Genomic DNA, 25933 nt, shown 5'->3' with positions numbered 1-25933 from the left:
GAGAGAAAAACAAGCTAACTGCCATGGTGGACCGCATCGTGGTCGTGGAGCCCCCCACCCCCCACCCCACGGATGTCCAAGACTGCCACTCTCCATCCTTTGGAGCGGTGGGGGCTTCAGCCCAGTGAGGAACCGCGACGCCGTCAGGGGCCCCCGCCAGCTCCCACAGTGGGCTTGGGCTGCCTGAGAAAGTGCAGCAGCCAGTTAAATTCAAATTGAAGGTGAGCGGTGAGCACACTTTTCTTGTAGAATAACTGTCACGTGCGTTGATTTTTAAAAATGAACTGTTTAAGATTCCAGCTCACCTGGGATCCCAGTGCCTTGAGTTGCTAAATGTGGCCGCCCTAAGCCAGGTGAGTCAGACCAGCCTCTGAAAGGGGTCGCCATGCTCTGGGAAATGAGCAGCCCCGCTGGCCTAGTGGTGGCACATTGGACTGCCAAGTGCAAGGTCAGCAGTTCGAAACCACCAGCCGCCCCACAGGAGAAAGACGGGGCTTTCTACTCCTGCAATGGGTTTCAGTCGTGGAAGCTCACCGGGGCAGTTCTACCCTGTCCTCCATCCTCACTGTGAGGCGGGATCGGCCTGATGTCAGTGAGTGTAGCTGTTGTTTTGAGAGTGACGGTCCTGAAATAGGACGAGGGTGAGACTTTGCGATGTGTCATCAGGAGGGACTTGTCCAAAGACGTGTGCAGGACGTGTCCCTGGAGAAGGCCGGCAGGCTGCCTGGTGAAGCAGAGGGTCAGTGAAAGCGAGGAAGGCCCCCGAGGAGACGACGCACGGGGTGCGACACCTGTCGCCAACAACAGCCCTCGTGAGGAGGCCAGGACGAGGCAGGGTTTCGTTCCGCTGTCCACGGGGGCCTCTGAGCGGAGCCAGCTCAAGGGCTCCTGACCACGGCCAGGCTGCCCGTGGCCAACGAGGTTGGAAGGTCGAACCGGGGCAGGCTGGGCTCTGTTTCAGTTGGATTTGGGAGCCAGCTGGAGCCACCGGGCTGTAGATCAGTGTGCCGGTGGCTGTTGTCTGTGCCACAAGATTGTCTTCCACCGAAGGACCTTCCTGTTTCCTGTCACTTCTCACAGGCATCCTGGGGAAAGGCCTCAGGAGCTTCTCATACCAACTGCTGGGAAGTTGGTGCTGCCTCTGGGCACCCGTGGAGTTGGGTGGGCAGCGGGGAGAGAGGTGAGGGTCCCGCGTGCCCGTGGGATAGCTCCCTCCTCGGCCTGCGTCCACAGGGTGGCCATTGGAGCGAGAGTGGTGAGTTTCGGAGACTTCTTGGCGTGAGCGCGGATTGTTCTCTCAAACAGCGGAGGTCTAGAGTGTCCTGAGTTTCTCCTTGCCCGGGTGTGACTGCCAGGGTGAGAGCCTTCCTGAACCACCACGTCCTCCTCGCTCCTCCCCATCACGGAAGGCTTCCTCTCCGTGCCATGTAAAGCAGGCTGTGGCTTCTGCCTGTGGCTGCATGCATGTCTGCTGGTCCCCGAAGGAGGGCCAGCATAGTCACCGCCGTCTGCCCTGCCGCCGACACTCTCGCTCCTGTGGCGGGAGGGCCTTCATGAGATTACAGGGGGCTTCAACAAGCTGGGGGGTGGTGTTGGGGAGGGGGGACCAAAGGTCCTGGATTCTTTACCATGAACTTTCTGAAGCGTCTTTGTACCTCCACTCACGTGTTGGGCCACGTTCTCCCCCCACCAGTCCCATGCGCTGTGAGGAGCCCCCTCCCTCTCCCTCTCTTTCTCCCCCGCCCTCGTAGGTGCTGAGGGTTTGGGCTTTGGGCAGCACGTTCAGTTCTGGCAGGAGAAGGCCTGAGTGCTGGAAACCCTTGGGAGCAGTTGGTCTCTGCCCCACAGGGTGGGTCGCTCTGGGTGGGTGGCAGTGGTGGGTTTGGCTCCAGGAAGCCGACATGGGATTCATTCTGCATCGGTCCAGCTGAGCCAGCACGGGTCTGAGAGGCGCCTGCACATCCTGACACACAGCCAGTCCCCGGCTGGGCGTCCCTGCATCTGATGCGGGCCCTTCCTCAGAACGTCCGGTGTGTGCCCAGCACACGGCGTGGGGACCCCTTGGCACTCCCAGGGGCCGGGGGCTGAGGCTTTGCAAGAGTCCTGGGAAAGAGGGCCCGACGGGGCCACAGGCAAACCTGACATGCCAAGGTGGCGGTGCCAGGGCCAGTGGGCCAGCACGGCCAAGTCCTGCCAGCACGGTGGTGAGGGGTGGGGGTGGGCAGCTCCTGAGGCTGAGGGCCCCCTGGCCGGCCGATAAGGACATTCCAGAGAGCAGCCTGGAGCGGCTCCTGGAGGTTATCCGGGTGCTGTCAGGTGCCCAGGGCACTGGGATCCACCCAGCTCTGTGACTGGCCCTGTCCTGGGGCTCACAGGGCGCCTCGCTGAGGGTCTGCCGGGGTGGGTGCATGCGCGTGTGTAGTGAGGGACTATGTTTATGTGTATGTGAGACAGGAAGGTCTCGTGTGTGTGCGTGTGTGTGTATTATGGATGTGGGGGGATAACAAGTGTGCTGTGAAGTGTGTGAGTAGCATGTGGTAGCATTGTGAGAGGTGTGTGTGTGTGAGGCATGTGTGTGTGTGTGAGGCGTGTGTGTGTGTGAGGCGTGTGTGTGTGTGTGTGTGTGCGCACGCGCACACCTGGGAATGAAGCGGGGCGGTAACGAGCACTGAGGGAAACCCCACATTGTGTGTCTGGGTGCCCGTCTCCTGCAGGCCTCGTTTGCCCCGACATTGACCAGCACACGGCCCCTCAGGGCCGACCTGTGCAAGTGGGAGGGTCGGGCTTCCTGTTTCAGGCCCCCACACCTGTCAAGCACTTTCTGGGCCCAGTGGGCCTGCTGAAAGGAGACATTGGCTTTTGTGCGGCTTCTCCGCTGGAGTGCAGGCTCACAGGCAGGAGTCGCTGTGAGATGTGGCGTGGGGTGGGGGGTGCAGGTAGGAACCTCTGGGGCAAGGCCGCTGGCTGGCTCCCCTCTGGTTGGCCTTTCTCTTTGCGACTGTTCACCCCTTCCTCTGGTGTGGTCTTCCAGAGACACCCCCTTCTCATGGACCCTGTATTGGGCAGCACTGCCCTCCAAATCTCTGGGTGCTGCTTCCACATTCTGAGGGGGAGTGAAGTTTCATGGGCATCCTGGGAGGAAGTCCCCTCTCCTAATACCCACTGCTGCCAGTTGCTCCTGACTCCTGGCTACTGCACAGCACGGAGAGAATGACCCCGGGGCTCCCACAGGGAGAGACAGCCTTGTCTTTCTCCCACTGAGAGGCCGGTGGGTTTGAACCGCTGGCCTCACAGTTGGCAGCCTGATACTCACGGAGTTGGGCTGCCAGGCTTCATTCTCGGCAATGATGGGAGAACTGGCCCCTGGCGCAGGCTCTGCCAGGCCCTGTGTATGGAGTTCAGTAGCGTCCCATCCTGTTAGGCAGTCCTCACCCTGGCCTGGGGTGCCCCACACACTGAGTGCCTGGCTCTAGCCTGGGCCGTCTGCTAGTCCTGACACTGGCCCACTAGATTTCCTGAAATGGTCTTCAGCACTGCCCACGTCACGCGGGCACCGAGAAGCCCCACGGAGTCACCAAGAAGCACGAGCTGCGTCTTGGAGCAGCTTCCTGGGCCCTGCCTTCTGGATTACTGGAGAGTTTCCCTGGCTCAGGTGTTGCCACTCCCCACTTGAGACCGTGTGTGTTTCTGCATGGGCTGTCGTGAGGGGCTGAGAGAGAGCGGTCAGACCGAGAAGGCCCCCCAGACCTCAAGGTCAACTCGAGGACAAAGTCATTTCCCAGGAGGGTCAGGGGCAGCACCTAAGGATGGCAGAGGGTCCCCTCATGGACAGGACTGACCGCAGTTGTCAGCCAGTGTCTCTTGTCTCTCGGACACCAGCCAGGTCACGGTCACCCAGGTTAGGCAGGCTTCAGGGGGACTCCCAGACTAGGGAGGATGCAGGAGAAAAGGCTGGTGGCCTCAGGTCTGAAAGTTAACCGGCGACTACCCTTGGGACCACAATGAAAGAGCGCCCTCTAGGGTGCTGGAGCTTTCTGCACCCTCGGGTCTGTGCGGGAAGAAGGCCAGCCTTGGAGGCCAGGAGGGTGATATTTGGTCTCATGTACGTGGACACGTTGTCAGGGGGGTCCAGTCCCTGGTGAAGGACGCCCTGCTTGGTGAAGTGGAGGGGCGGTGTGAATGAGGAAGCTCCTCTGTGAGACAGGCTGGCACGGACGGGCTCCCACCTGAGAGCCAGTGTGGGGACGGAGAGGGCCGGGCAGAGGTGTGTTGTCCTGTCCCACATCGGGTGCCAGGCACAGAGTGCTGATGAGTCCGAGTCACCCCACCCCCAGTGGGGAGGGCTCTCTGGTGGCCCAGGCTCATCTGTTTCCTGCTGCCCAGGGGAATCTTGGGGAACTTGAGTCAGGAGAGAAGAGCTCTCTGGTCACCTAATGGATGCACTTGACATGGAGAAGGCCGAGCCTCCTCTCTCTGGGCAACTGGAGCTGCTGCTGCCTGCTCTCCCGAGCTCCCCGGGGCCCCTGAAACAGCATTGCCACAGGGGATGGGGCTTGAAAGAACAGCCCTGTCCCCTCTCAGTGCCCGAGACTAGGTGTCCGAGCCAGGGGGTGGGCAGTGTTGATGTGTCCGCACCTCTCTCCCAGCTGCTGGTGGGTGGGCCCTGGCCATCCCTGGGAGCCCTTGGCTTCACTCGGAGCCTGCCTGTGCCTGAATGGACAGTCCTCCCTCTGTACACCACGCCGGGGGAGCTGGGACCCACCTTGCCTGCTGTGCGACCTCCTCAGCTTCGCTGACAGCATCTTCAGAGAAAACCTGCCTGCCACACATGCTCCCATCCTCAGTGTAGCACCCTTTGCCCCCCAACACCCCTGTGAGGCCCCGCCCTGCCGCCCCCACCCCCGCCCCCAGCTCCCGCTAACACATCCGCCTCCCTCCCTCTGGGCTGTTTTGTCTTTGTCCTCCACCCCCACCCCAGCTGGGGTCATTTGTGTCTGTCCCTTCCCTGGGAGCTAAAAGCAGCTGGATGTCATTTTTGCTCCTTCCCAACGTGGGGTGGGGGCAGTGGGGGGAGAGCTGAGCCTGTGAACTTGGCACCTTGTAATTAACACTGGGCAGCTCTACAGAAAACACTCATCTCCCCAAAGTCTTTGCAGAATCCTGGGGGGGAGGAGTCTCTCCACAACCTGGTGCCCATCAAGAGCCAACACGGAGGAGGGCTGAGGGCTGCATGTCCCTCTCTCTGGCTGCCTCTGCAGTGGGTCTGTCTCCACCTGAGGGACCCCAGGGAGGGTCTGTGACCCAGGTCGTCATCGTGAGGATGGGGGACCAACAGACAAAGGTGTAGGGGAGGGTGGGGACATCCATCCCCACTGTGTAACCCCGTCTGCTACGTCAGAAGCCTTGCTTCTATCCTTCCAAATCCAGCCCTTAAATGGGGGCTGCTCACCCCCAACACCAGCCACGCTGGGGGTCTCTGCTGGCCAGCTGCCCCTGCCCTCCTGTCCCAGGTCCAGCCAGCCAGCCTTCATCACCACTGGGCAGGGCCTGCTCTTGTCAGACCCCCACGCCCCCTTGGCCAAGCCTCCACCTGCAGGTGCCGCATGATTGCCCCTCTGTGAGCCCCAAAACTCTACTCTGGGGCCCAAGCCCTCAGAACGCAGTGTCCTAAGAGCCACACTGTCTCACTCACAGGCTGGGGCCAGGCCTCAGCCCTCCCCTGCCCCCAAGCTTTCACCTCCCTACTGGCTGCCAGACGCTCTCTTAGGGGGACCGTGTCCTCTCCCAGTGGCCCATGGATCTCCACGCCGGTTCCTCTGTGATACCTCTTAGTCCCCAGTTCCAGCCTCCTGGAGGGCAGCCCTGGCCCCAAGCCCTGCAGGCTCTGGTCAGCAAGGGGACAAATGGTGCATCTCTCACGCCTTCCTCTTACTTTAAGAGAGGGAGGCTGGACCTGGCTTGGTCTCGCTGGGTTTGGCCCTCAGCACCCGGAAGGCTGTGCTGGAGGCTCGGCTTGGCTCTGGTGCGAGAGTTTGACTCTTTAGCGTCAACTGTGGGCTCTTTAGCCGGCGTCCAGTGAATGTCAAAGGTCAAGTTCCCCTTATCTTTCTCTGGGAGAGGCCAGGCCTGGAGGAGACCCGGCCAAAACCTGAGCCTCTTCTGACAGGTTAGGAGTGCATCCAGCTGCAAGTAACAGAAAGCCCGGTTTCAGGGGCTGGAACTAGTGGGCCCTGAATTGGAAGGAGTGGCTTCTGCCACCTGATGCTCTAAACGAGAGGAGGGCACTGGACAGGGGCAGTGCTGGCAGGAGGCTTCTCTTTTACTGAGGGAGCAAAACCAGGACAGGAGTCCCCAGCAACCGCCCCCACCCCCGCCTTCTTCCCCGTCGGCCAGCTGGGCCTTTGGGGCAGTGGGGCCTTTGTGGAGTGAAAACAGAAGAATGTGCTGCTGCCTGAGCTACCATGGTCTACTGCAGCGGCTCTCAACCTTCCTCATGCCGCGGCCCTTTCACACAGTTCCTCATGTGGTGGGGACCCCCACCCGTAACACGATTTTCGTGGCTACTTCATCACTGTCATGTTGCTACTGTTATGAAGTGGGCGACTCCTGTGAGACCCACCGGTGGAGAACTGCCGGTCTATTGGAGGGAGCTGTCTGCCCGACACCTTGATCCATTCGAAGCGCTTACATATGTGTTGGCTCACATGGGCTCCCTCCCGGTGGGCCTGCATTGCTGCTAGCACAGGGACCCTCACAAGGAGACTGAGACCCAGGGATGTCAGGCAACTGGCCCTGAGCCGCGCAGGAGGCAGACCGGACCTCAGACCCAGATGGTAGCACATTTTCAAGCACCGCTGTGTTTTCTGGGTAGACTAGACAAACAAATTCATAGACACTCGTCTGTATATCAGAAAGAGCTTTAGGTACAAGAGCAAGTGCACATTAAGAAAACACCCCAGCCCAGTCCAGATCAAGTCCGTAAGTCCATAAGCCCACATGTCCGATACCAGTCTATAAATGCCTCTGTAGACTCATGAAACACATGCAATGATGCCGAATGCAGGAAGATCACAGGCCTGTGGGTGGAAAGTCGTGTGGATCCAGTGGCAGTGGAAGCATCTCAGCGCTGGTGTGGGTCTCCACGTGGCTCCTCCAGCTCCAGGACTCTGGCTCCACCAGCATAAGTCCATGTGTCTTGTCAACAGGAATGTGTAGCAGAGAGAGTGTGTCTGGCTTCCAGTGAGCTATCTGTGTCCAGTGCGCCTCCACATGAGGTCATCAAGCTGCGACCTGATTGACAGGCTAGACTCTGCCCCTTCTCGAGTTGATAGTAGATGGCGTAACTGCCACAGCCCCTTGGGGCGGGGGGAGGGCTTCATTGCAGGTGAGTGGGAAGGTGGATGAGCCTGAGGATGAGGCCAGGGTTTCCCAGGCCGGTCCCCACTAGCCGCCCTGACTCCCCTCGCCCTCCCCTCCCCAGCTCCCACCCTCTCCTCTTTGTGCACCCACGCTGGGGTCTGACAAGCCTGGGCTGTCCGAATCAATGGGCCCCTCCAGGAGCGGCCATGCAGTCCGATGCACACACAAGCTCACAGGCAGGCCCCAGATCCCTTTCTGTCGCTCATCTTCTCACTGGTCCGGCGAGCTGGAGGCTGCCCAGGGCTTGGCACTCATGGGGTATGAGGAGCCTGGCCCACAGACACCTGGGCTAGGGCTTGCCTCCTAGGGTGCATGTGGCCAGTTCTCATCCCTCCCACCACTGGCGCTGAGCACCCTCCTGTAGAGAACTCAAGGGTGGACCCAAAGGGCCTTGCAGCTCAGGCCTCGGGCGGGTGGGGGTGGGGGGTCAGTCTCATGGCTCCTGGACAGTTCGTGCATGAGGCCCGCCTTCCCATCAGGCACACAGCCTCCACCAGGCCCCACTCCTCCATCACCCTCCCTTGCCTGGTTTTCCAGCGTCTCGCCTCTCCTAGCTCCTCCTCCCCAGCCTGGAAACATGCTCCAGTCTGTCCCAGATTCCAAAGAGAAGATTACGATCCCAGGCTGCTGCTCCTTCCCGGGGCGGCCATCCAACTTGCTCCTTCCCCGGGGATGAGCTCATCGCAGGGACATGCAGGAGCCACTGTCCCCATCCTCACTCGCGGTCACACCTGTCCCGTCCAGGCAAGCTGGCCACCGCCCCAGGCCCTGCTCAGTAGCGGCCCCAGGGACTGTCCCCTGCCCTCTGCTCCTGTGACCTTCCTGGGGCATTTAAATTGCACCTGACGCACAGGGACCAGGTGTGTGATGGATGGCTTGGCATTCCCCCCCCATCCTGCCACCCCCCACACGATGTGATCGGCCAATCAGCAGTAATCGGATGAAAGATGAGATGGATCACCCTGAATCCCACCTGATGTCGGGGACATTCCCAAGGGCGGGGCCCTCAATGTCTTTTGTCTTTGTGGGTGCCATGAAGGCAGTTCTGACCCACCGCGACCCTGGGCACCGCAGAACGAAACACCGCCCGGTCCTGCACCGCCCTCACCATCGTCCCTGGGCCTGCGCCCAGGGACGCAGCCACTGTGTCCACCCACCTCGCTGAGGGCCTTCCTCTTTCGCTGCCCCTCCGCTTTGCCAAGCACGCTGTCTCTGACCCGAGATAAGCAGGAGAGGAGCCAGCAGAGAGGCTGGGCCTTCTTCCCGCCACCGAGAGGAGAGCAGGGGCGTCAGGGGGACAGAGTGGAAGCCCCTCGGAGCAAGAAGTGATGCCGTGGCTGCGTGGACAGACACAAGGCCAGCCAGGATGGTGCCAGCCGTGCTGGAGCAGTCAGTGTTTCCTTCTGCCACGCGTGAGGGCGCTCCAGCCCGGGCAACTGCCACCAACAACGGAGACCACATTCCGGGTACACAGATACCTCCAGGAGATGGTTTTGTCCCACGGTTTATGCAGCGGTTCTCAGCCTGTGGGTAGGGACCCCTTTGAGGGTTGAATGACCCTTTCACAGGGGTCACCTGGTTCATAACAGTAGCAAAATGAAGTAGCAACAAAAATAATTTTATGGTTGGGGGGTCACCACAACATGAGGAACTGTATTAAAGAGTCCGTGGCACGAGGAAGGTTGAGAACCACCATGATAGAGGGACTCCCAAACTTGGTCCACACTCTCCACCCCCCCACCCCTCCCCGGAGCCCACTTTCCGCCTCATTCCACAGTCTTCCTCACTGGGCCACCTGGATTATGACCTCGAGAGGGACGTTTGACCCTCTGGACAGGCTGATAACAGCACACAGCTGGTCAGGGAGAGTAGACGCTGGGCTCACCTGCATTTCCTCCTCCTCCTCCTGCTGCTCCTCCTGCTCCTGCTCCTCCTCTTCCTCCTCCTGCTGTTCTTCCTCCTGCTCCTCCCCCTGCTGCTGCTGCTGCTCCTCCTCTTCCTCCTCCTTCTCCTGTTCTTCCTCCTGCTCTTCCTCCTCCTCCTGCTCCTCCTCTTCCTCCTCCTACTCCTCCTCCTGCTGTTCCTCCTCCTCCTCCTGTTCCTCCTCTTCCTCCTCCTCCTCCTGCTGCTCCTCCTCCTGTTCCTCCTCCTCCTGTTCCTCCTCCTCCTGCTCCTCCTCCTCCTACTGCTGCTGCTCCTCCTCCTCCTGCTCTTCCTCCTCCTCCTGCTCTTCCTCCTCCTCCTGCTCCTCCTCTTCCTCTTCCTCCTCCTGCTCCTCCTCTTCCTCTTCCTCCTCCTGCTCCTGCTGCTCCTCCTCGCGCTGCTCCTCCTCCTGCTCCTCCTCCTCCTCCTCCTCCTCCTCGGCCCCCTCTGTCGTCTGAGAGCTGCACCTGGGCCCCTCCCACATGTCTTCCTGAGAGGCTGTGGGGGCTCTGCCCTGTGCTTGATGGTCAGTCCCCTTGACCTACATCTGCAAAAGTCCATTTACACACTCATGCACAGGCTCGCACACACACACCCACATACTTGGACGCACTGCGTACACCCACGTAGGGTCATGCACACACACACACAGGCACAGGCTCACACACATGCACTCATGTACTTGTACACTGCGTACACTCAGACCCCATGTGTAGTCATGCACACACATACACCCAAGCACAGTCGTTCATGCGATCCTACGTGTGTACGTTTAGACCCAAACATTGATACACTTGCACACACACACGTGCACATAGGGGCACATGCACACACACTTTGAGTGGTAGCCCATCAAGGTCAGGGGCCAAGGGGTGGCCAGAGTTGAGTGGACACTGATGGTCTGACCATGCCCACTGCCTGCCAGGCGATGCCCTGTGCCAGCTGACTGGCACCTCTTCCCGCATGTTGCTCATTGCTCCTCGTCTCGTCAAACAGCACCCAAGGTCAGGTGAAAGTCGGTTTCATTTTTAAAGCAAAGCTAAATACAGAAGCCAAGCGTGGCAGCCACTCTGCTGCTTCCAGACAGGCCCTTTCAGAGCTAGAGCGGGCCTGCTGTCGCGGGGACCAGGGCTTCCAGACTCTGTGGCTCCGGGGGGCGCGCAGAGGTGTGGCAGGAGAACCTAAGAGCCCCAGCCTTTGTGCAGCCCCCCAGGCCTGGCGCAGCTTCCCCATGTGCCCTGATGAGTGCTTGCCTCCAACCAAGAGATGCTTTTGCTTCTCGGCAGCGCATCGAGTGTCTACTCCTACAAGAACATCAGGAATTGAGTAGCTATATTATTGTAATAAATATATGCATCTACTTATCATATGCTGTTATATGATTACCTATATTATATATGCAGCCCTGGTGGCATAATGGGCTACATACGGAGCTGCTATCCACAGGGCAGGGGTTCGAACCCACCACCTGCTCCTCAGGACAAAGATTCGGCTCTCTGTCCCGATCAGGAGCTGCCATCTAGGAAAAGCACAGGGCAGCTCCGCCCATCCTAGCGGGTCACTGTGAGCTGGGGTAGGTTCCGCTGCAGTGAGGTTTCTCGGGGAAGGTACCTGGAGCCTGTGGGACAGATGGTTCTCAGTGGAGGTGAAATTCACAGGCCAGGAGAGCAGTAGTTGCCGGGTGAGGTGCACAGTTGGGTTGATGAGCTACGCCGCGCCCTGGCCCCCATCTTTCTCGGCTGAGAACAGCCATGTGGTGCCAACAGCCCTCTGGAGGGGCCTGTGGGGCTGGGCTGGAGTGAGCCCCCCAGCCAGGACCCAGTAGCTGAGTCCTGCCAGCACCCCAGCACCATTCTTGCCAGCTGGGCTGCCCTCTGCTGAGCCCTCCAGAGACCACTGTGGGGGCCTTCCCGGTCGACAGAAGCTGGGGTTACTAAGGCGTTCCTGTTGATGGCCATGAATTCCTGGGGTCACTGGCCACCTAATGGGGCGGGGACGGGCCAGGTGGGGTGAGGGGCTGGCTGTGAGGTTGGGAGCGGCAGTTCTGGGTGGGGGCCATTGACTAGTGATGACAACTCTAAGGCAGAGAGATGGGGTCAGCACTGCCCTGCAGGGGCTGCCATGAGGGGCCAAGAGAGCTCTTAGGACAGTGCTTACAGGCGCCAGGTTTATGCCTGTGTGTCTGTGCCCTTCGGCCCTCTTCCTCTCTCTCCTCCTCCTCCCCCCGCCCCCTCCTCTTCCCCCGCCCCCTCCTCCTCCCCTCGTCCCCCTCCTCCTCTGAGTCACTCAAAGTCCAGCAGGAAGGCGGGGGGTGGGGGGGTTCGGCACGCCCCATGCCAGCTGTAAGCAAGCGACTTCAGCTATCAAACCCAAACTCCACGGGCTCCTTGGTTACCCTGGAGGGGGGCAGGGGCAGAATCGTGAGGGTAGCCAACATGGGTCTGCTCAAAGCCCCTCCCCACGAAGCATTCACACTGCTTTCTAGGGCCGTGCGCTTCAGTCAGACTTGCTCATATTTTATTAATCACCCCTGAGAGGCAGCCCGGACAGAAAAGACGGGGCCACTGATGACTAATCCATACTGTCCTCTCAGGTGGGTGGGGAACCTGAGAGGGGCCCAAGGACGAGGCATCGATCTCCCGCGGTGGTTGTGGCTCGGAGGGCAGGGGCACCTGAGCTCTCGGCTCCACCCCGGGGTCTAGCGTGGACGGTGCACACTGTGAACCCCACTCCCCACCTGTGCCCCCCCACCCAAGGAGCTGGCAGTTCCAGTCCACTCCCCAGAGACATCCTGGTGGAAAGGCCGAGTTACTGACCTCGGCACAGTCACCACGGGAAGCCCCTCCAGGAGAGCTCTGCTCAGACTCCAGGGTGGGAGGGGTGGCACCGTCAGTTGGCGGCAACTCTGTGCAAGGTTGATCAAGAGAGAGCCAGCAGCGGGCCCGTGGTGGGCATGTGGGAGGGGTCTTGTGTGGGGAGTGAGGAGAGAAGGGAAGAGGCCAGGTCAGCATGAAAGGTGAGGAGCCTGGGGGATGGGGAGACTAGAGAGGGCCAAGGTGGGCACAGGGCTTGGTGACCAGCCTCAGGGCAGGGATTTTCACTTTGTCCTCTCGTCAGTCCGCCTTCTGACCGATTTCAGCTTCCAGCAAGAGCTCCACCCCTGGCGGAGGGATGGCCTCCCCAGGTGCGCAGCCCAGGAATGCACCTGCCCCAGGGCCCAGCTTCCTGGTCCCAATCGCCTTTGGGGCCTCAGGCTGGAAGCACCAGGTGGCTGGCCTTCCTTCCTGCCTCGGTGTTGAACCGTGTGCGGCCAGGGTGCCCCTGCACACACGCCGTGCCTTCTGACCCCACCTAGAACCAGGAGGTGGCGGATGTGGGCAGGGAGGGCTCAGAGCAAGCTGTTGGCATGAACTGTGTCCCTTGCCCTGGTTTCCAGACTCAAATCCATAGTGCTGCAGTGCAGGTTTCCAATGAATTATGTACATGCTTACTACATTTTCAGAGTGCACACTGGGCTAGTTTGGGGGGTGGGGGGACAGGCTGGTTTCTCATGAGAAGGCCTGCTGCCTGGGTGCTTCCGCGGCGTGGGACCAGTGGGGCTGCAGGGTGCTGGTTCCGCTGGGACTTCAGGCATGGGACCAGTAGGGCTGCAGGGTGCTGGTTCTGCTGGGACTTCAGGCATGGGACCCGTTGGGCTGTAGGGTGCTGGTTCCGCTGGGACTTCAGGCATGGGACCAGTGGGGCTGCAGGGTGCTGGTTTCGCTGGGACTTCAGGCATGGGACCAGTAGGGCTGCAGGGTGCTGGTTCCGCTGGGACTTCAGAGCTCGGGTGAGGAGGGAGAGTTCCAAACTGGGATCTGGGCTCTGGGCTGGCTCAACCGGGTGGTCAGTTTTCTTCAGGTCGGTTCCGACCCACAGCGCCCCGATGTACGGCAGAAAGAAACAGCGCCTGGTCCTGCGCCGTCCTCACGGTCGTTCTCATGTTCGAGTCCCTGGTGTCCGTCCACCTTGTCGAGGACCTTCCTCTTGTTCACCGCCCTCGACTTTACCGAGCACAATGTCCTTCTCCAGGGACTGGTCTCTCCCGACAACGTGTCCAAAGGACGTGAGAGGGTGTCTCGCCATCCCGTCCCTCTTCTGAGGCAGCCTGGTTGGTTACTTTGGCATGACAGCTGCAATGGTCTTTACCAGCATCACCATGCAAATGGATGGCTGCTTCTCTGGCCTTCCTCCATCCGTGCCTGACTCTCGCATACTCAGGAGCTCACCAACCACAGAATGACTTGGCGTGAGTGCTTCTCAGTCCCCTCAGAAGACCATCTTTGGTTTTCCCACACTCTAAAAAGGTTTCGTGCAGTAGATTTACCTAATGCAACATGCCACATGATCACTGATGGCCACTTCCATCGGTGTCGACTGCGAATCCAAGCAGGACGGAGTCCTTGACGGTGTCAGCCTTTTCCCGTGAAGGTGCCTCGCGCCCGGCTCCCCTCAAAGGCCAGTGTCCCTGTTTCCCAGGGTTTCCAGAGTGGGTGAGTTACATGGACAGGAATGTCTTATCTCAAAGCTCTGGAGGTCAGGGTTTGAATCCAGGCTGCCAGCAAGGCCGTGTTCTCTCCGAATAGCTTCCTCTGTCTCCCATGGGGGCAACCGGTGGGTTTGAACCAATGACCTCACAGCTCGAAGCCCCAGGTAGTTCATATTCATTTGGGAGGGGGCGAGGTGGGTGAACCACAAATCCTTGGATTAAATAAAGACTCTGCACAACGTGCCCTTTTTACAGACTGACCTGGAAACACAACAGCCTGAGGCAAGAGCGAAAGAACGCAGCTCCTTGGGGCACCAACCGGGTCTCTCTCCTTGCACGTGTCCTCAAGGGGACCAGCGTGGCCCCGAGTCCTGGCTGAGCCACGCATCAGCCATGCCAGAGAATCCCCGCCTGCTCTTCCCATTGGCAAAATGGGAAGACACGTGGACTTCAGTCACTGCTTGGAAGACGGAATAACACGCGATTGGAATATTCCTTGGAAACGAGAATGGGGACACTGCGGTCCACTGTCGCTAGACAGGACATGATGGTTGGGAAGAAGAAGATGGTGTGTGAGAGGGGCCCTCCATGACCGACAGCAGGTGCCACGCCAGACATGAGCATCCACGGAGAGGAGGGGCACAGGGCTGTGCGGTGTTTTGTCTGTGTTCCCCCAGGTTGCCGTGGATCCCATAGGTTAGCTTGGTTCCTGTAACCGCGGGCGACTTCTGTGTCTCACGTGGTATCAGTAAAGCCACCTTTAAAAGTGAGCTGCGTCCTCTGACCTCCCTCTGGAGGCATTTTAAACTTGTCCTGGTTTTTAGTATTTTCTGCTTTCCTTTCGATTGAGGTTCTTTATCTGTTTCACTGTTTACTGTTTTATGGTGGTTGTTTTTCTGTATGTGAAATCCCGGATAGGTGAATCTAGAAGGCTGGTCACTGAACGCCTGGCTCCCTGGGGCTATGGCAGCAGAGGATGCTGGGAAACGGGGCGCTAATAACGATGAGTGCGAGCTTGAAGAAAACGCTCCAGAACCGACCGCGGGACCTTTGCCCCTCTCTTCCTGGTGTGCCTGAACTGTTGAATTGCTCGTATGAATTGCATGGCGACAAAACTGTTCAGAACTGAGCTATTCCTCGTCATTTACCTCCCGAATGGTGAGGGAACTAGTCCCCACCAGCCCAGAGCTTCAGGCTAGGACTGTCAGGTGAGTAAGAGGGACCTGGCCCTCCCAGTCTGGCACCATGGCCTCCATCTGCAAGACACAGGGCGGCTCAGGAGTGTGTGCTCCATGAGCCCTGCCACCTCGTTGGGCTTCTCTTCCGCAATGTAGGGAGAGAACCACTGCGGACACTGCTTCTCTTTCCCAGAACATCAATCTCCTCCGCTCTCTGGTTGGCGGACTGTCCATGGGTGGGCACGCTCCCCTCTTCGGAGTCTCTCCTGGGAGTGAATGCTTGCCGAGGACCACAGATCAATGGCTCATCACACACACTTTGCATCGTCTCCCCTTTCTTTCCCTCTCTCTGCCTTCTTCTTCTGCCCCTTAACTTGGATTTTCTAAGGACTTCACCTTTTTCCTCTCCTGGGCTTTTTAAGACATTTTAAAAATAACAGCAGTTAGAACACACAGTGTCGCAGAGAGCTTCTTCACACTGAATCATGCTTCCTCTTTTCTGCTGGTGCAGCCTGAGGGGAGGCTAATTTAAGACAGGAGAGAGGGCAGAGAGACCTCACAGGCTGCCACCACACGACACAAATGGAGACGCAGCGGAGAAGAGAAGGTTGGTTCTGGCGGCTGGAGAAGACGGTGTCCCAGAGAGGCCAGGAGAGAGGTCACTCTCAGGAAGACAAAGTGGAAAAACAGAGTCCAGGTTGGAAAAGTAGAGGATTGTCAAAAATGCAGGAAACCTGCCAAGAAGTTGTTGATGTTGATGCTGTTGTTGAGTTATTGTTGATGTTGTTATTGTTGATGTTGATGATGTGGTTGATGGTGTTGATGTTGTTGTTGATGATGCTAATTATGTTGTTGATGTTGATGATGTTGATATTGATGATCTTGATGCTGTTGTTGATGTCGATGATGTTGTGGTTGATGATGATGTTGTCATTGATGATGATGTTGACGATGCTCTCGGGTGCTGTTGAATCCACTCCAACGCAGAGCCGCCCCATGCACCACAGAGGGAAGCACTGCCCAGTCCTGCGCCAGCCTCACTGTTGTCATGGTTGAGTCCGTGGTTGCAGCCACTGGGTGAGTCCATTTTGTTGGGGGTCTTCCAGACCGTCCACTAGACCTGAGGGACTCCAGGCAGTCTTGTGAGTGTGCAGCCAGCAATGCAGTCGCCTAGGAGCACTGCGGAGGACAGCGCTCCACGAGCAGTCGCCTTCCAACAGCTCAGTTCTTGGATCTGCGCAGTTGTCCCATGTAGCTTGCCTTCTTCTCCGAGAGAGAGGACCTTGGTGGTTTTCTTATTTTCCAGGCAGCATATCGGGGTTCACTTCCCAGCAATGCACCCCATGGATGAGGCAGGGGCTTGCAAGCTCAGCATATCTGATATCAGCCTATGATCACTGATGGCCACTTCCATCAGCCTATCACCATATCAGCCTATCAGCCTATCACCATATCAGCCACGCTGGTTTCTTCTGAGACCTCTGGGAGACAAGCTGTGGCAGCTTGAGGCGATGCTCTGACTGGCAGTGGGGTCTGCCATCTCTCTGTCTGCCTCGGTGTCTTAACACCACTGGGGTAGGATTCAGACACCCTGCTCCAGGGTGACTTCATCTAACAGACACATCTACAGGATGTTTCCAAACAAGGTCACGCTGGCTGGTGCCCACGGGGGAGCACGTGATACAGCCCGGAACACTGACAAGCGCAGGCTTTCCTCTGAAAAAGCCACGCCAGCGGGCGACTCCTCTACCCCTTAGCGAGGTGCTGAGGGCAGGAGTGGGTGCTGGTGTCCCAGTGGAACTGGGAAAGGGGTCGACATTTCCAGTTTTGTATATTTATAGTCAAAGAAAACCCTTCGCTTCTCTACCCATCGTCTGACAAGCTAGAGCCCCGCCAAGGGCGGGAATCCACTCGGCAAGCCACTTCTCGCCTTGAACCCTCATCAGCCCACCTCTCCATCAAGGGTCCAGCGCTTGGCGGGAGCTGAGTTGACAGCGGGGGGGAGGCTCTGGAGGCCAGGAAACACACCTCTGGGGCGCAGCGCTGCAATGGAGCTGCTCAGAGAGCATCTGGCTGGGTTTGAGAGGGAGTGGCGGGGGGGCGGGGGGGGGATTTTACATGGTGAAGGCTTTTCTTGCCGATGTAATTTGAGGTTCAAATACATTGCTTTGTAAGCAGTGAGTGTCCATGAATGGATAGTACTCTGTCTGGAGCTGGCGTGCAGAGGAAACGGAGCCCCATCCAAGACACCTGCGAAGGTAGGGCTTGACCAGGGAGCTGTTGCAGCATCCTGGCGGATGGGGAATGACCTTGTAGCCATGATCTCAGGGGCAGCATCTTTCCAGAATCTTCCACGGGCTCGCAAGTCCCACTCCTTCCTCCCCCTAAACTTACTTCTCAAAGTCAGGATTTCCTTCAGTCATTTTCCTTCCCAACACCTTTGGGTCGTCTTTCCAAGCTCTTCTCCGCCTCTGAAACCCTTCTGCCCTCTGAGGAGTGGTTCTCTACTCTGGACACTGGCTGAGGTGCTCTAATCCTGGTTTGATCTCGCCCTCCTCTGACTTCCACACCTCCCCCCCACCCCTAAACACACACACAACCTCAAAAGGAGGGAGCTATTGAAGCATTACCGGAGGGCGCGATTCTCCACTTCTGTCTCCAAGGTTGCCGCACCCCAGTAGACGCTGCTTTGGCTCGCATTCTGCCGGCTGCAGCTGAGCATCTTCGGAAGATGCAGCAGCCATTGTTGTGAGTGATTGAGTTTTACATTGTCTTGCCAACCCCCCAACAAACGGGCAGATCCATTTGGAGCGTGTTTTCCTTTGTTGTTGTTCAATAAAGCAGCAATCATATACCGTGTGAGATAATGGAATGGTTGAATGCAGACTTGAATTATTTTGTTTTATGCAGTCTTAATTAGATTTGTAATGCCGAGCTCATAAGTAGCAAATGTTTGCTTAGATTTAATGAGACCTGTTACGGAGCGAGCGGGAGAGCACTGTCATTCTCCCGCTAGCACAATGATCCCTGTTGCAAAGTTTAGAAGATATCAAGTTGTGAAAGAGACCTGTGCACGACAAAGGCAAGCATCTAGTTGGTGCTCGTTATTTTGCTACTTGGCGGCCTTAGGATTTCTTGTTTTCTTGACCTCTGGAGAAGAACCGCTTGCCATTCATTGTGCCTTTCTTGATCACTACTGGCAAGCACTTGGCCGGCTTACCTAAGAGGAGGCTTGGTGAGAGAATGGGTCTTCTGCAGAACCTGGAAGGAGGTTCTCAGCCAACAGACCAGATTCTCACTGTCCAGCGTCACCCCTCTTCCCACAGCACACCCCTTCTGGGGAACTTGTTCACAGATGTTGGCCACCCCAGAGACACAGGCGGGGTCTAGCGGAGCTCCCGGACTATGACGGAGTTGAAAAAAAGGACTGGAAATCTACTCCTGGAAACCAGCCAGTGGGAACCTTAGAAATCCTGGCGAAGCAAAGCCTGACTCGCCTGCTCCGGACATACCAACAGGAGGGCCTGTTCCTAGAGCGGCAAGTACAGCAAAGTGCAGGGTCAGTGAGAGAGAGAGAGAAAGAGGGACAGGCTAGTGAGACGGACTAGCTCATGCCAGCAATTGTGAAGGTGATTCTGGGTCAGGAAGTACTTCACTCTTTCGTTCAAGGCCATGAATTGAAGTTGACTTGACACCATCTACCTATCTGTCTATCTATCTCTATCTTCTGTCTGCCTACTCATCTACCCACCCACCTATCACTCATCCATCCACCAACCTTCCACTCATCTATCTATCTATTGATCTTTTATCTACCTACTCATCTACCTACCAACCCATCCATCCATCTACCCACCTTCCACTCACCCATCTATCTGTCTACCTACCTACCTACCTACCTACCTACCTACCTACCTACCTACGGCATTAGATTTTCAAATGTGTCATTGAAAAATACACCAACGTGGTTATCCCTATAATAATTCCCTTTTCCGTTGTCTTCAGCTCAGTACCGTTTTCAGAGCGAGAGGGGGAGGGGTGAAGTCAGAATGACGGCTCTGGGGACGAGGTTTGGACGTAAAAATGACCCGGTGTCTTGGTCCTTGGGGGAGGGAGGTTTGAGAGTCAGTGCCCCGGTGTAGCAATAAAAACCAGGCAACACATCTTTCGAGCCATGTTTCTGAGACCACTGGGTAACTGCAAGTAAGAGCATGAAGGTGAACTCCCACTTCACACCATAGAGCTTAAAATGGATCGGTGACCTAAACCAAAGAGTTAAACCAACCGTCTCTCAGAAGGAAGACTGGGGGCGCGTTTGCTTAGAACCTCAGGTCTGGCACTGGGCTCCCGTGTTGTTGCTGGGTGCCGTGAAATGCACAACAGCCAGAGACACCACCGGGCCCTGTGCCATCCTCGCCATCGCGCTTGTGTTTTGCAGCTGCCGTGTCCATCTCTCCGGTCAAGGCCGCTCCTCTTTGCCAAGCACCATGTCCTTGTCCAGGGACCAGGCTCTCCTCAACCACATGCCCAAAGTATGAAAGAGGACGTGTCGCCATCCTTGCCGTTAGGGAGCATTCTCGCTGCACTCCCTGCAAACCAGGTTTGTTTCTTTGGGGGCAGTCTGTGGCGCTCTCAGGAGTCTTTGCCAGCGCCATGATCTTCCCTGGTCTTCCCTACCCCATGTCCGACTCTCACGTGCACAGGAAATGATCGAAAGGCTGTGGCCTGGGTAGAGCATACCTTGTCCTTGTTGCCCGGTGCCATCCAGTCCGTTCCGACCCACAGTCACCAAATGGGACCCAGCACTGTCCTCCCCATTGTTTCTATACTTCAGCCACTGTGTCTGTCCACGTCGCGCCTGAGGGCCTTCCTCCCTCTCACTGCCCTTCCGGGGCCACTGAAACACTCCATGGCATACCCAGACACTTGCCCTGTTGGCTTTTGCTTGACTTTTTCCGGGGAGCTCTGAGGAAGGTGTGTGGTAAGCATGGACTGTGGGCAAGACCAGCCACTCCCAGGGAGAAGGAGAAGCTCACCTGCTCCTGAGAACCTGAGCCGGACTGGTCTCGGGGACAGTGCGTTTTGGCTTCTGGGGCCTTTCTTCCTGTCCCAGATCAGCCCCTTTCTAGCCACCAGCAAGTCCCAGTGGGTGGGGACCCTGGCTGACCACAGCACACAGCTCTGTCTCTGTTGGGCTCCCAGGGGTCCCACGCCCTCCTTCCTGGAAGTCAAATGCCCAGAAAACCAACCAGGGTACCCCGGGCAGTCAGATGGTGCAATTACAGTATTGGGGTTTTGGGGTTTTTGTCTTGCTTTGTTTTAGACCTGGAAGTAACTGCACTGCCTGCTGATGTTAGAGACAGGCTCGCCTGGAGAGTCGGTGCCCGGGCTGTAATTACAATGATTACAAAGTACGGCGCAAAGACAAAAGAAGCAGAGCCAGAAATTAAGGACATTTAAACAAAGAAATGAGCGGTGCCCCCTCTGACGGCAAAAGGGAGGGCTCCAAGCCACGGTCTAAACAGTGCCGCGCCTCGGGAACAGGCTTGACCGGAGTATGCAGAGGCAGGCGCCTCCCGCCCAGGGAGGGCGGGGACCCTGTGGCTCACCAAGCCACTGGAATGGCCCGGGACGCAAGCACGGCGCCTCCGTGCGCTCCTCTGGCCAGCATCGTGAGGAGGCGGGGGCCGTCCCCCGGGCACAAAGGAGAGACCCCAGCCTGCTTTAGAACAATGGCTCTGTGCCCACTGGAGGCCAGCCACCCTGCAGACCCTGTCCGGCCATGGGAGGAGCCAAGACTGTGACCCCCGATTCTGACCAAACTGGCCAGAGACCTCGCCCACCGGCGGCACCTTGGTGACCCTGGAGCCTTGATCTTAAATAAACCCAACCCACCTTACAAGCATTGCGAACTCAACATTCCCCCAAAGAAGTCTCGCTCTTTTTTGGCCAATGAGGGATCCCCAAACCATGATTTGTCCCAGGACAAGGCTCCCAAGGGTGAGTGATCCTCTCTGCTTTTGTTTCCCTCCCACAAAGCCACTCCCATCGGCCTGGCCCAGGCTCCGGCTTCTGCACGCAGCCTTAAAGGCATGCATGCATGCATACATGCATGCATGCATCCATCCATCCATCCATCCATCCATCCATCCATCTATCCATCCATCCATCGGCTGACGGTCTGGGCATGGACTGGGAACAGGAGCGAGGTTCAGGAGGAAAGGCTGAGGTGAACAGGAAGATGTCAAGAATCGTCTTGCTGGACCAAGCCCGGCCCAGGGGCCTGGGTACAGCCCTCGGGACAGCAGGACCCCTTTCTTTTTGAAGCGTGGACCAGCCAGACCTTCAAGAGCCTCAACGTCTTCCTCTCAAAGCTGCTCCAACTTCCACCACCCAGATGCCCCCCTGGCAACCGCAGAGCCTGGGCCGTTCCTCCTCTCCTATGTGAACTCCAGCGGGGAAGGATTTCTGCAAGAGGGGGTGCTGGGACTGTGCCCCCAAGAGTAGCCTGAAGGGCAGAGTGGGAAGGAAGTGGGCTCAAGGCTAAAGAAAGGCCCATGGAGAAGTAGATGCCTTCCCAGCTTGGCTCTGGATGATGTGGCTGGAGCCCTGGCTGGGCAGAAGGAGCACAGGGGAGTCCTGGCGGGGTCCCTGCATTGAGGCATGTGGGTGCTACTCTGCAGGCCACGTGACCCAGCACTGGAGCCGGGGTGGCGCTCGCCACTTCAGCTAGGTGGAAAGGGAGCTGCGATGTGAGGGGCTGGCGGTAATCACGTCCACACTATCACAGGCTGCATAATAGCTCCCAAATGTTCTGGAAAGAACTTACACATTCAGGCAGGTCCAGGCCCTGAGAATTTAATTACACCGAGTCGGAGCGCCGCCACGCCGGGCCTCCCTGTCTGTGGAGTGGGGACGAGCAAGCACGGGAGGGTTTTTAATCTAGCAGATGCCCATCCTTCAAATGACTGTGTGGAAGGGATGCTGCCACCCCTGCAGTCAGTGCTTTTGAGGTTAATTGCCCTCCAGGGAGGAGGAAGGATGAGCGCTCATTGCTCCGGTTCCACGCAGGCGATTCAAGCAAACGCTGCAGACCCCAGCCAGAGCGGGGCTGGCAAAACTTAAAATTGGTCACCTACTTTTTCCCTGTTGTTCCAGGGAAAAAGAAAACACACACACACACACACACACACACATACACACACACACATCTGGCTAACTGAAAATGGGATGTGGAAATAGACTGCAGAATGTTCCAGAACTTTCCAGAGGACAGCCTGGCCTGCTCTGTGGGTCTCATCACCTGGCACCGCCACCCAGCCTCCTCCCTTTAGCACCCCCTGGTCCCATCCCTTGTGGCCCCTTTTCCCGCCAGCGACTGTGGCGCAGGGTCAAGACCACCCCCTCCACCCAGGCTCCTTCCCTCTACCACCTCGTGGCCAACTTCTCGACTCGGTTTCTCTCCACCGGTCACCATTGAGGAGGCTCCGGCTCAGGGCGAGCCCGCATGCTTCTGACCATTCTGTCAGCCCGTCTCATGGAGAGCTTTCCTCTTTCCCCCAACTCTCCCCCAAATGCCAGGGGGTTCACAAAGCTGGCGGGGAAATTCCATGATTCCCTGGAGGTTCCTCTCAGCAAATGATCTTTCCAATGGCATTGCCGAAGGATGCACAATGAAATCCCACCATCTTTGCTTCTAAGGGGTGTGGCAGTTACTTAAGCTATCGACTTGAGTGAAGGGGTGGAGTCTAGCCTGTCAATCAGGCAGCAGCTTGATGACCTCAGTCGGAGGCTCAATGGAGATGAATGGCTCACTGGAGGCCACACCCACTCTCTCTGCCTCCCCTTTCCTGATGTTGAGACACTCAGAGAGCTGGAGGAGACCTGTGGAGACCCACGCCAGCATGGAGATGCTTCCACTGCCACGGGATCCACAAGACATTCTGCCCACTGGCCTGTGATCATCCTGCATTCGGCAGCAGTGCATGTGCTGCATGAGTCTAAAGACGAATTTATGAACTAGTATCAGACATATAGGCTCATGTCAGACTTATGGACTTGATCTGGACTGGGCTGGGCTGTTTTCTCAATATTCAATTGCTCTATTATGTCAAGCTCTTTCTTACACACACATGAGTGTCTATGAATGTGTTTCTCTCGTCTACCCTGGACTAACACACAGGGACATCCTGGATGTACATCTTCTGGAAGCCCAAAGTGCATGCAATATTCTTGGGTTAAGGATGTTCCACACACTCCTGGGGGCCGGGGTCAGGACACTAGCCAGCCCAGCCTCTGCTCATCTGGCCCCTGGATGCTCTTTGGACCCTTGCATCACAGTGCTGGGGGGCTGCCTCTGTCTGCTCGATGATCCAGCCAAAGTGAAGCTACCCGTTCATCTGAACTGACATGAGCCACAGCTGCTTCATAAACACACACACACATATACACACATGCAGGTGCACACTCCCCCGGGAAATTAATTTTCTGTCTACATGCTTGGTTCATACGTGTTGATTCTGAGCAGAACATGTTCAGACACATCTCTGCAATCCGTGTATGGCTGCCAACCCATTCTCTCCATCACTCCTCTCATCTCGTTAGCACGCCTTCAACAATGGAGAACAAGGAGCCCGGCAAGGTTTAGGGGCCTCCGACGGGATCTGCTGGACCAGTGAATTCCAGGCAGGGAGGTCAGTCCAGAAGGCTATGGCGACTGTTTGGGGGCCTCCAAAGGGCTCATCTGACAGATTTTTCTGAAGGACACAGAACAGTCGTGGGGGTTTGTAGTGGGAAAGTTCAAAGGAAACTAAAAACTGGGATTTTTTTCCCCATTATGAAAACATACTTGCTGGTTCTTGGAGGTCAGAAAGGGCTCTATTGGGAGAATTGAATGGGGAGCCCTCCTCCTGTATGCCCTACAGCCCTGGTATGACTCCCTCAGACTGCCTTTTGTGGCCCAGACTCAAAGAACACGTCAAAGATGCAGGATGCGAGGCCTTTGAAGCCCAAACGGCTGTTTGGACGCACTGCCTGTCAGAGAGCACAGGCTCCGTCTGGGACGCATTCGCGGGCGGGAAGCACTGCCTTCCGCGGTGCACGGACCTAGAGGTGAGGAGAGACATCAAGAAGCAATAGTGTCATACTTGGGATGCTTTTGTTTACGAAGATGTCCATGACTTTGTAGCAATGCTTTATAAAATAGATGTATTGGCGTCTACGTCACTGTGTTAGGCACGGTTGACTAGAGAAATAGATCCAGTCATACTCACATATGTGTAAGAGAGAGCTTAGGTAGTTAGTTTATTGTGCTAACCTGGCCAATAGGCACATGTGGGTTAATTGAAGGGCAGAGGGATAAATGGCTCGGCGAGCCTTGTCTTTCTAGTTCTCGGGTCTCGTGCTTTCTGATGATTGGTCCAGGGTGCGGCTGCCTTAGCCAGTTCCCTGCTTCAGCTGGCAAGGCTCACTTCCTGCAAGACATCCTCGAGGAGAAGTCACATGGATCTACCCCGATGCAGCCCTGGGTGCTGGAGCAGCCGTGTGGAGACCCCTGCCAGCACTGAGATGCTTACATGCTCACTGATTCAGCTTTCCTCCTGCAGTCGGCATCATTGCATGTGTTTTGTGAGATGGAGGAGGACTTTGTGGATTGGTGTTGGGCATATGGGTTAATGTAGGACTTGTGGGCTTGGGCAGCACTGGGTTGGGATGTTTTCTTGATGCACACTTACCTTTTATATATAACTCTCTCTTTTACACGAATTTCTGTGGATTTGTTTCTCCAAAGAACCCAGACTAACACATTTGGTACCAGGAGTGCTTCTAGAGAAATAAAATCATAAATATAGGCTTCGTAAATTGCCTCTCCAGCCTGATTAGTCTTAACAGCACTAGTAATGCTACTTCAATGTCCCAAAGCATGGATGAGCCTGCGACTCTTCCTAATCCACGGTGTGAAACAGCAGAGCTCCTACCTACAGTAGCACCCCCGATAGACGAGGTGCTGGTTACGGGAGAGGCTCTGAGTGATCGTAGCTTTGGCATTTTCCGGGAGTTTTGTGAGGATGACAAGTATAGGGAAGCTGGTTGGCCGGTCCTTCTTACAATGGAAAGTGTGATTAAGGAGAGGGATGGTCTCAGAGCCTCAAAAGCACGCCTCAGGTGCAGACTAACAGATCTGAAAACTTCCATCTGTGCTACAAAGGAGAGCCTTCTCTCCTCTAGTAAAAGAGCTGACAGTGCTGAGAACCAGGTCCAGAGTCTCATTATGCAAGTGGCTGAATTACAACAGCAGCTGAATTGCAGATCTAGAGCAGTGTCTGATACCAAAGTGAGGGCATTGATCAGGAAAAGTTGGGACCCTGAAACATGGGATGGGAACATATGGGCTGATGATCCAGAAGAGGAGGATATTGAGCCCCTAGAAACAATTGACCCACCCCAGTCAATAGAGCCACCCCTCCCAGCTGAAAGTATTAATTCACAATCCACACCTGAGCAGATTCGCCAAACTATTCAAGTTGATATACCAGGTGGGGCTGCATCAGTAGCATTGCCTGCGGGAGAAGCCGTACAAGATATTGCTGAGAGCACCCAGGAAACACCCTCACCACCCATTATTTCCGCTAGACCTGTCACTAAAGTTAAGTCTCAGAAACCTCCTAAAGGTGAGGTTGAGATGATTATCCAAGAAGAAGTGCGCTACACACATAAAGACCTGCTTGAGTTTTCAAATACGTACAAGGAGAAGCATGGAGAATACCCCTGGGAATGGTTACTAAGGGTGTGGGATACTGGTGCACGAAATGTAATATTAGGCCGGTCTGAGTTTCTGGATATGGGACCCCTAAGCACAGACTCTTCTTTCAATGTCTCTGCAAGA

The sequence above is a fragment of the Tenrec ecaudatus genome, chromosome 13, assembly GCF_050624435.1.
Source record: "Tenrec ecaudatus isolate mTenEca1 chromosome 13, mTenEca1.hap1, whole genome shotgun sequence".
Lineage (NCBI taxonomy): Eukaryota > Metazoa > Chordata > Mammalia > Afrosoricida > Tenrecidae > Tenrec > Tenrec ecaudatus.
The sequence above is the reverse complement of the archived record's forward strand: the minus strand, read 5'-3'. Positions refer to the sequence as shown.